General features: G+C 43.8%; 1 pseudogene; it reads left to right on the top strand.

The window, feature by feature from the left end:
- The first annotated feature begins 47 nt into the window (after nt 1-47).
- On the top strand, nt 48-6,993 carry LOC118665448 (annotated as a pseudogene).
- The last annotated feature ends 2,762 nt before the right edge of the window (nt 6,994-9,755 follow it).

Raw genomic sequence — 9,755 nt, 5'->3', positions numbered from 1 at the left:
CGTGTTTTGGTAAATTTTCTACAGAAATCATTAAGCTGAAGCTCGTAATGTGGACCTTGCTCTTTGAAAAGCTGGGGGTGGAGGATGGGGAGGTGGAGAGCTCTGTAAGCTGGTGTGGGTTCCAGAGGCATTCAATTGTTCCCTCTGGGTGGCATACTCAGAGAGCTGGTTCTCCAAATTTGGGAATCTGGTTGTGTCCCAGGGTTGGATCCATTTACTAGTTGTTTGTCTTTGCCCAGTTGTCTAGTCTTTGTGCTTCAGTTTCCTCACCTGCAGGTAGAGTGAATAATGCTACCCACTCTTACTAGTTTCTGGTGTTTTCTTTCTTCTTCTTTTTTTAAGTTAAATGAGTTAACATTTGTGAAGTGCTATCAGAAGTGATAGTATTGTTCTATTTTTTTTTTTTAAAGGATCTAGGTTCCATGAAGATAAGCTTGTTTCAACCCCAGGGAACTTTAACTTAAGATCTGTGTGTTTGTAAATTATACCTCATTTTATAACATAGAAAGTGAGCATAGAAGCATAACCAGTGGACATAAGACATTGGGGGATAGGGGAGGCTAGGGGACTGTCTAGGGCGGGGGGATAAAATGGACACATATGTAATACCCTTTGTAATACTTTAAGCAATAAAAAAAAAAAAAATAAAGACTTAACAAGCAAAAAAAAAAAAGAAAGTGAGACTCTCTGTGTATTAAACTTCCCTAGTTATTGTATGTCCAAAATTTTAAAAAAAATTGTCGTTCTAATTAAATGCTGTTTTGCCATATTTTCTAATGTATTTAACATTTTTATTTTATTAGCACATTTTATTTATTCTTAATTTTTCAGTTACATTTGGCATACACTATTATATTAGTTTCAGGTGAACAACATAGTGGATGGACATTTATATAACTTACAAAGTTATTGCTCTGATCAGTCTATTACCCATCTGATAGCAAACATAGTTAATACAACATTATTGACTATATTCCCTATGCTGCACTTTGTTCCCAGTGTTTTGCCTTCCTTTATGTTTATAGGCCCAAGACCTGGAACTTTGATATTGCTTCTTTGTTTACTAGGTACCTGGAGCTGCTGGTGAGAAGTCTGAAGTCAGTGTGATTCTTAGTCTTCTGGACATAATGAGTCTGTTCCCTCTCTCTGGAGCTTATAAGAATTTGTCTTCATTGCTGGGGCTTTGAAATTGCACAGTAATGTGTCTAACAAGTTTCTTTCACATTTAGTCTGAACTGTGTTCTTTCAATCTTGAGACATTCTTTACTTTTGGAAAATTTTCTGCTTCTCCTGTTACTTCTGCTTTTTCTTCCCTTTCCCTCCTTTTAAATTACTTTTATCCTCCACTTGTTCTGTTCTCACTTTTTGGAATGCCACTTGGATGTTCAAACTTGTCAGTGTTGTTCAGTTCTCTTGTCTTCTCTTTCATATTTCCTATCCGATCTTCATTTTGTGTTATGATCTGCTAGATCATCCAGCTTTCTAATTATCTGTCAACTGTGTCCACTTTCCTACTCAGTCCGTCTACTGATTTTTACTGAAATTCCAATATTTAATTTCTAAAATCCCTAAGTGATTCTTTCATATGCCTGTAGCAGGACATTCTTGAGAGTCTTCTCTTTGTTCTATTTCTCCTTCAGTAGGTGTGATTCAGCCACAGGCTGAGTCTGATGCCTCTCTCTTCCTTGTGAATTCTTTTTTTTAAAATATATTTTTTATTGATTTCAGAGAAGAAGGGAGAGGAAGAGAGAGATAGAAACATCAATGATGAGAAGAAATCATTGATTGGCTGCCTCCTGCACGCCCCCTACTGGGGATTGAGCCAGCAACCTGGGCATATGCCCTTGACTGGAATCAAACCCGTGACCCTTGAGTCTGCAGACTGATGCTCCATCCACTGAGCCAAACCAGCTAGGGCTCCTTGTGAATTCTTTAGTCATTCCTGGTTTCCATTTTATCTTTGAGTTTGAGAGTTCCTCTTCACACCTAAAAAATGACAATTGCATTTGCCTGGTATTTTGGGAAGATGGGATAGGACACATAGCAAGATGTGACAATTGTTTGCCACATTTGAGTGAGATGTGCCTGGTATTTTGGGAAGATGGGAAGATGGGATGGGACACATTGCAAGACATGACAATAGTTTGCCATCTTTGTGTAAGACCCTCTGCTCTTCCAAGGGTCAGAAACTCTTTGTTCCTTCCCGTCCCCAGTGTCTCTCCTCAGTGCCTCACACTAGCAAAGTGCTTAGCAAAAACCAGAATGAAATCAAGGGTCAACATCCAAGCTTTGGGTACTCTAGCTCTGATCAATAATAGCCCTGAGTTGGGTTTCCTCCAACTTGTGTGTTGACTCTAGGCTGATCCTCCCCCTTGTGCCTTCCTAGCAGACACTTCACATGTATTATAGGTGGTGGATTCTTGCAGTTTCATTTCTCCCTATTCCTGATCTTCACTCTCCAGCTTGTTGGAATTCTCCAACACAACTGAAGTGTTAATGAATTCTTCTCTTCCCTGGCTCTTACTGATGTTAATTTAATCACCAAATGAGGATTAGGCTGATGATAACTAGATTCCACCTGCAATCTTGAGCCAATTCTCTAACATGCACTTATACAATCCTCTTTATATCTATGTTTACAAGTGCATATATTTTATCTGCATTTTTGAAATGGGAAATAAAAACATAGCATGCTAATGTAATTTGCCCAGTATTTTTCACTGAGTGGCTGAACTACACCCAAATGTAAACACACTCCTGACCTCTAGGTCTCCCTTGTTACCGTATTAGCTAGAGCACTAGATTTGGGCATACTAAAACAATAGTCTATTTCCACCACATGTCGCAGTCACAAGTCACTTTCCCATGCAGTGTGTTCTCTTTTCCTTATAAAAGCTCTTTAATATATAGATATAGATATATATCTACATGTATATGTATATGTATATGTATATGTATATGTATATGTATATGTATATGTATATGTATATGTATATCTATATGCCAGAGAGGGAGGGAGAGAGAGAGAGATGGAATCATCAATAATAAGAGAGAATCATTGATGAGCTGCGTCCTGCATGCTTTTCACCAGGGATCGAGGCCGCAACACTGGCATGTGCCCTGAGCCACGCCTGCCGGGCCTTACAAAAGCTCTTGATAGAGCACTATTATTTACTCCAGGCAGGAAATCCTTCATATTAAAACAAATAAGAAACTTAACAGAGACAATTTATCTATGTTAGGTAGACTCGGGGTCCAGAAATTTTAAGTCTTTAGATGGACATGAGGGTAAATCCTGAGGTATTCTGGATATTTTTCTATCATCTACATCAAACAATAAGGCACTCAGCATGCTGAAAGATATCCAAAGGTATGTATTAAAGACTGCAAAGCCATCTTGTTGCCCATAAAATATCTTATCTTCATCTTTAAGGACATTGGATTGTTCCTTTAAAAGAACTTCCTAGTAAAGTTAGCATCCATGAGCTTTGTAAAAGAAGCAAGTTGGCTGGGACCTCCAGTTCAAGGAAGACTAAGAAATATTAAAGATGTGAGAGGAGTTGAGAGGAAATAAAAAGCGAATGTCCTAGGTGAATGGCCTGAGCCTTTTCTACAGTAACTAGATTAACCATAGATCAATGAATTCCTCACCAATTCTTGAAGAATTGGAATAATCAGAGAATATGTTTCATATTTTTTCCATTTCAGTAATAATAATAAGGGGAGGTAACATTTATTGTGGACCAGACACTGAGCAGGGATATTTATATGAATTATCTTATTGAATTATTTTAACAAGTCAATGTTGGTAGGTAGTGCTATTCTCATTCTACATTTGAAAATTTTAAGATACAGACATCCTTATCTCTAACACTATTTTTTTTTTCAGTAAAAATAACTATGACTTCTTGAAGAAATAATTGATTCTGGTTTCCTGCAGGGAGATATAAAATAAATTCGAAGCATTTTATGTGTATGAAAGCAAAAAATCTTTCAAACATTAATGAGGTCATGCCCAAAGAATTTAAGAATCAACAGAATAGAGGGTTCCATTGGTGAAAGTTGCAATAATGGAGAGTTATGACTATAGTTGAAATACATCAACTCTGTGAGACATTATGAGTCCACAATTACATACAGACAATATGGTGTTATTAACTTATTTATTGGATCATTGAAAAATGTGAAAATCAATTAATCCTATCCACAACATAAGGCATTTTTTAAAAATTTGGACCTTTATTCTGTAAAATTCCAAATCCTTAAAAGTGCAACAATAACACATTCAACTCCACCCTCACTTTGCCTGCTGTGTTCCACAATATATCCTATTGATTTCATAATTGCCATGAGATCTCCTCTTTTGTGCTGGTGTCATGAGTGGAGTGTGCTTTCCTTTACCTGACCCTGAGGTCCTTCTCCCTATTTCAGTGTCATCAGCCTCTTCTTTCTCACTGACCACAGGTACTTCTTGGAGTGTGTGTGTGTGTGTGTGTGTGGGGGGGTGTCTTATCTTGTCCACTGTAATTCTTCCTGCTCTTGACAAAGGCACTAAAATCTAAAAACAAATGGCAGCTTTCATGTGTGGAGGTCCGCAGCTTAGTTTGGAAAGCACTTTGAAGAATGCCAGATAGTGTATGCAACTTACCTTGGGGTGGTATGAAGAGGGCTCATGACAAGAAGTTGTAGAGCTAGGCTGGTGCTGAGCAGCATAGACAGAAAATGTGCCCTTAAATGTGGGGCCATGAGGACAGTAGAGATGTCACTCTGAATAAAAAAGATCCATTAGGTCAGATTTCAAACAACCCAGTTGAATACACATGATGGGCAAAGACTTATCACTCAAAGGTCTGCACTTTTCCACTGCACAACACTCAATAGCTGAAGATTATTTTCCATTTATTAAAAAAGAATTTCAGGTGCTCTCTAGTTGACAGGTATCATGACAAAGTTGTAAAAGGGTAGTTTGGTATCTATCTATTGCACTGTTTAATGACAATGTTTATGTGAGTTTTGAGAATTTTTTTTTGGTGGGCCTAGAAATATTAGGCTAAGTGAAGTAAGTTAGATAGAGAAAGGCAAATACCACACAATTTCACCTTTATGTGGCATCTAAAGAACAAAATAAATGAGCAAACATAATAAAACAGACTCATAGATACAGAGAACAAACTGATGTTTGTCCAATGGGAGGGTGTCAAGAGGGAAGTGGAAAAGGTGAAGAAATTGAGAAGTACAAATTGGCAGTTACAACATAGTCATGAGGATGTAAAGTATAGTATTGGGAATCTATATATATAAAAAGCCCATGGCCGTGACGACCAGGACAACCAAATGACCAGTTCATCCCCCTGGCCCTCAGGCTCCGATTGATCAGGGGATGCCTAGAGGGGGAACCAGGGTCCCTCAGGCTCTGATCAATCAGTGGTGGAGGCAGACTGGAACTGGGGACTGGCTCCCTTAGTAGTCCTGCAGGTTCAATCTCCAGAGGACAGGCTAGGCACCAAGGGACCAGTGCCGCCAGCACAATCCCGACAGTGCTGTGGCCTCCTGGAACTTAGCCTCGGGCACTGTGGCTGCTTCCCCTCCCTAAACGCTCCACAAGGAAGAAATGATACAGCCAGCAGTGCCAGGGGCAACCAACACTGACTGCTCTCCCTGTGATCCTTCCAGGTCACTCGAGCTGGCCACCACCTGCCCCGCTCCAGGCGAAGTGTGAGCACTGCACACGGAAGGAATGTAGTAAAAAAACCCAAAACCGATGACCAAGAGAATGTCGCAGTCAATGTTCAGAGTCCAGCTCAGGAGAAGGGAGAAAAGAGAGAATTCCATAAGTTGGCCGATGCCAACATGTTTCTGAGTGACTGCCTGGTATGTGATCGCAGAGGAGAAAGTCCAAGTTTCTCAGCAGAACACCATGGACTTCTTCCATGTTCTGAACCTTAATAAGAGATGTGATACCTCACAGCACAAGGTGCTGGCAGTGTCATGTGTCTTCAGTTTCTGCCTTATTTTGCTGCTACATTCAGCCTCAGTGTCCCTGATGTATCCAGAAGGCCCTGAGGCTTCCTCAAAAGCCTTGGGGTGCACTGTCTTTGATATGAAGATAGCTGCGGACTTCAGCGTCCTAGAGAGTCAAAAGGAATTTGTCCGTTGGTACTGCCAGCACCATGAGGAAGAGCCCCGGCTACCCATGCTGACCTCCGCCTACCCCAGCTGGATCACCCCATCACGGCCAAATCTCACCAGCAGATCATGGGCTCTCTGGTGAAGGATTACTTCATCAGGTAGTAGAACCTGTCCCCAGACAAGATTTTCCAAGTCATTGTGGCTGGTGTTATGACAAGAAACTGGAGGCCCTTTGAGAAGATGTTCCCACAGCTTTGCATAGTTCCTGGAGTGCTGACAGTGTGTTAACCTCAGGTGAAATTGTCCAGATAATGGAGCAAAGTGACCTCGCCTCAAATGACGATTCATGACTCTGTTTGGAGACATGAGGGAGGAGGAAGAGAAGGCTCCACGAGGTTGCCAGCTCCGACGGGTACCTGGCCCACATCTACAGGCACATGGCCAAGGAGCTGTTCAACGAGGATGTGGTGGTGCTCACCTACCACAGCCTGAGGAACAAAGACTTCCAGGAGGTCACCCTTGAAAGGGACGGAGAGGTTCTGCTATGCTTTGAGGCTGCTTATAGCTTTTGGAACATCTGAAAGTGGTACTGAAGCTGTAGAGGGGCTGCCTGGCCTGTGCCAGGGATGCCTAAGCTGCAGGGGCCAGGCCTAGGCAGATGACGGGCGTGCAGACAGGGCACTGCTGCAGCAGATGGAAGGCATCTACACCGCCATCCCGGTGTGGCCCCCGGAGACCAGCGCCCATGTGCAGGAGCTGTATCACGAGTGGCTGAGGGACGGGGGGCGAATCCCCCTGCGCCCAGGCAGACCTACACACCGCCTAGCAGGGCCCAGGGCAGCCCGCCAGGACATCAAGTGGTAAAGGTCCAGCAGATGCCCCGCCTGCAGGCCACCTGAGGAGGGGTGTCAGACACATGAAGGAAAGGCTTAGCATCTCTGTCATTGTTTTGGTTTTCAGAATTCCCTGCTTCGGATCTGTCGGCTCGCTCTCTCTGAGTGGTGTTGTTGTGGTCACATAGATGCAACTGGAATATTGTATTTCGAGAGGATTGCCCCACTGTATGTATCCTTTTATCTGAGGATGAAAAAATCCCAAAGAACAAGAATGAAGACAGACTACTGTCCTTTAGGCTTAAAAAAAACCCCGGAAGCGATCTGCTAAGAGCTGAGACTTGGTTCTGTCCACATGCCTCAGAGAGATTGGATGAGGAAATGGCCCACTTTGGCCCTGACTTTACCTACTTGAAGGTGCATTTGCCACAATGTAAATAAACTGACACCTTTTGGAATAGAGGCTCATAGGAAAGTCTGCATTCCCAACTTTTCTTGAAACAGATCTATGTTCTGCAGCTGTGGCCACCATCCTGAGACCAGGTCTTGTCGCTGGGAATCAGGGAGCACTGGAGTGGAGCCCCCACCCCCCAGCCCCCGTGCCCTTTTACACTCAGGGATTGAGCTGAACTCACTTTGGGGGAGGATGGCAAGGGAGACAGGTGTCACAGATGGAAGGATGGAGAATGGAGAGGCGGACACCCTGCTCAGTCCTGCCTGGGTGAGGTCAGGCTGATGGAGACTGGCCAGCCTGCCCCACAATTGGGTGAGATAGTGTACTCTGTGTCCACCTCTCACCCCGTGGGTCTGGCCACTCCCCTCAGCTCTGGGCTGCCCTCTGCGTTCCATGACAGTGCTCTCTGCCCTCACGTGCTGCTCACCCTAAATGAGAAGGAAGAAAGCAGTTGGCCCACAGACAACTACACAGAAAGACAGGGCTCATGGCTGGTGAGCGTAGTGGCAGTACTAAGGAGCAGTGAGCTGAGTGGTAAGGAGCAGCAAGCAGGAGGGCGGTAAGGAGAGAGGGGTCTGGGACTGTGAAAGGGTGCAGGCTGGGCTGAGGGACTCCCCCTACAGAGCATGAATTTCATGCACCAGGGCTCTAGTCCTATATAATAAAACCCTAATAAACAAATTGAGCCAACGGTGGAATGACTGGTCTCTATGACATACACTGATCACCAGGGGGCAGATGCTCATCACAGGAGCTGACCCCTGGTGGTCAGTGCGCTCCCACAGGGGGAGCACCACTCAGCCAGAAGCCAGGTTCATGGCAGCGTGTGCAGCAGCAGTGGCAGGAGCCCCTCCTGCCTCCATGGCAGTGCTAAGGACCAATTGGTCATCCCCTGTGGAGTCCCAAACTGCAGGAGGGTGCAGGCTGGGCTGAGGGACCCCTCCATCAATACTAGAGGCCCAGTGCACAAATGTAGTCAATAATCCTTTATAATAAAGAGCTAATATGCTAATTAGACCAAACAGCAGAACGACCATCTGGACAACCTTGTGAACAAAGCCGCAGATGTGAGGGCCGAGCCCCTTGCACAGATTTTGTGCATCGGGCCTCTAATATTGTAATAACTATGTATGGGTGAGGTAGGAACTAAATTTATTGGGGAAACCATGTTGTAAATTATATAACTATCTAACTACTATCCTATATAATAAAGAGCTAGTATTATAATTAAATCTTCTGGAATGACCTGCCAGAACAACCAGTGGGTGGGGTCAGGTCCAGCGAGCCTGCACTGCCAGGCTAGCCACAATGGTCCTGGCACCTCCCCCCCCCTCCCTGCAGAAGCGATGGGAGAGGCGGCGGCAGGGGCCCAGTCCTGGCACTGTGCCTTCCGCAGAGTTGGCTGCAAAGAAGCTGGCCTAAACCACAGTTGGACATCCCCTGAGGGCTCCCAGGCTGCCAGAGGGATGTCTGACTGACAGCTTAGGCCCGATTCCCTGGGGTGTGGGCCTAAGCCGTCAGTCGGACATCCCCCAAAGGGTCCCAGACTGCAAGAGGGTGTAGGCTGGACTGAGGGACCCCTGAATGCATGCATTTTTGTGCACTGGGCCTCTAGTAATATATAGCTGCAGTGAATATGAAATATTGAATGTCTATTTAACAGAAAAAAATGATTTTATGAAATATGACATATCAATTAGAAAAAAATTTACATTGCCCTGGCTAGTTTGCCTTGATGGATAGAGTATTGGCCTGGGAACTAACAGTCCTGGGTTCAATTCCTGTCAAGGGCACATGCCCAGGTTCCAGGCTCAATCCACAGTAGGGGGCATGCAGGAAGCAGTCGATCAGTGGTTCTTTCTCATCATTAATGTTTCTATTTCTCTCTCCCTTCCTCTCTGAAATCAATAAACATTTATTTTTAAAAATTTACATGATAAATACTAAGGCAAAACAATATGTCTAAGAAGTGTGCAATACTAATTTTCACCTATAGTTCTATGGCTCCTGGACCAGCAGCATCAGGAAACTTGTTAGAAATGTAAATCTGGGAATCTACCCCAAATCTACTGAATCAGAAAATCTAGGGGTGAAGCCCACTATCTATATTAACAATCCCCCTAAATGATTCAGATGCATCCTCAAGTGAAAGAACCTAAACTCCTAAACCCATGGTTCTCAACTGAAGTTGATTTTGCCACCAGGGGAGGTTTTCAAGAACTGGAGACATTTTTAGTTGTCATAACTGGAATGGCAAGTGTTACTGACATCCAGTGAGTTGTGAGCAGGGATCCCGCTCCATATCCTATAAATGCACAGGATGCCCCTTAACAAAGAAT

This window comes from Myotis myotis, unplaced genomic scaffold (assembly GCF_014108235.1).
Source record: "Myotis myotis isolate mMyoMyo1 unplaced genomic scaffold, mMyoMyo1.p scaffold_m19_p_10, whole genome shotgun sequence".
In the NCBI taxonomy this organism is placed as follows: domain Eukaryota; kingdom Metazoa; phylum Chordata; class Mammalia; order Chiroptera; family Vespertilionidae; genus Myotis; species Myotis myotis.
The sequence above is the reverse complement of the archived record's forward strand: the minus strand, read 5'-3'. Positions and strand labels throughout refer to the sequence as shown.